Source organism: Alligator mississippiensis, chromosome 16 (genome assembly GCF_030867095.1).
Source record: "Alligator mississippiensis isolate rAllMis1 chromosome 16, rAllMis1, whole genome shotgun sequence".
NCBI lineage: Eukaryota > Metazoa > Chordata > Crocodylia > Alligatoridae > Alligator > Alligator mississippiensis.
The window spans coordinates 29,749,274-29,750,888 of NC_081839.1; positions in this window are offsets into that span (position 1 = coordinate 29,749,274).

Genomic DNA, 1,615 nt, shown 5'->3' on the forward strand with positions numbered 1-1,615 from the left:
TCTGTTACTCCCATCCTCCACTGGCATCAAATCTCTTCGGGGATCTTAGGTAAATAGTGTCCTGGGGCTGCTCCGACTCACAACGGGATGTGGCCGGTGCAGAATCACGGAGCCATACCAGATCCAACAGAAATCTCTCCCCTCTTCACCACACAGTGGTCAGATGCAGGGAACACCCACACTACTATGTGTGGTCCACATTATGAAATAGTCCTAAGTCAAGAAGTAGTCCTTGTTTCAATGAGGATGCAAAGCCTGAGAAGGATACTTGCATGGCCAGTACACACACCAGACCTGCCCTGGGATGTCCACCTGCCATGTTTATTCTGCTTCCACGATGGCCAATTTACCTGAATTTCATTTTCAAACATAAAATGAACCAAAACCAAACCAAAACTGCTCTGAATAGGGAATGACACGTTTAACCAGAAACAAATTCTTTTTGATATATGTATCTATATCTATATAGATGTATCTATATATATATAAAAAATAATTTGTTTCTGGTTAAACATGTCATAAGTCATATCTATCTATCTATCTATCTATCTATCTATCTATATTATTTTTTAAAGGGGGAGGGGGAGTTTGGCCAACACACCAAAAAGCCCAATTATTTGGACAAGCTTTATTGCTAGTAATTTTAGTCCCTGTGAATTAGCAGATCAGTTCCTAGCATCCACACACCTTTATACATTATTGTGGTAGGAACAAGGCACGAGGCACATTCTTCTAAATGCAAAGTAAGACCCTCTCTTTGTGTCAAAAAAATAATATTCCAGGGGCTGGGGAAGAGAAAAGGCCCTGGGGTTTAGTTGTTGAATTTCAGCTGAACTGTTTGACCTGGAAAACTTAAACTCAGTCTTGAAGGAATTGAAAACCTGTATCTATCAAGAGTGCTACCAGGTTTTCCTGGACCATGAATCTGACCCACGTTCATGCTGTTTAAAAAAAAAAAAAAATCACTCTGAATTAATAGGAATGATTTCTGTTCATTAGATGGTGCATTCCCATCCCCCTCAAACTTGTATGCAAAGTTCAATTTAAACTGGAATTATTATTTGCTAGGAGCTGACAATGCACTAGCCAATGCATAAAACATGCTTACTCATTATTTGTCTCGCCCGAGTATCAAGAGGCTTCAACTGATATTAGGGCCTCATTGTGCTAGGTGCTGCATATACCCTAAAGCACTTTAAATATTAATAGACAGGGCAGAAACAAAGGGTCACAGAGGAACCAGAGACAGAGAGACAGGAGGTGACTTGCCCAGTCACACAGCAATTTAATAGTAAAGCAGGTTGTCACTGGATGGGATGGACCTTTAAACAATTTGGCAGCTGAGGGTCTGTGCCTATGGCTGCCATACAAGTGATGGGCCAAAGGCTGGGGATCATGTGCTACCTGGAGGCCCCAAGTTCCTTAGAAAAAAGGTCTACAAGCAGGACATTTTAAGAGACCTGCAGAGAGGAGGAAGACTTCAGCAAGCACCACTGGAGAGGGAGAAAAGGCTCCATTTTAGTGGTTAAAATTAAGCTGAACTGTTTCAGTAGCAGAAAAAGAGGTGCCACTGTTGATAGGTCTATCTGCTGCTTCCACCAGTACGTTGGCCGAC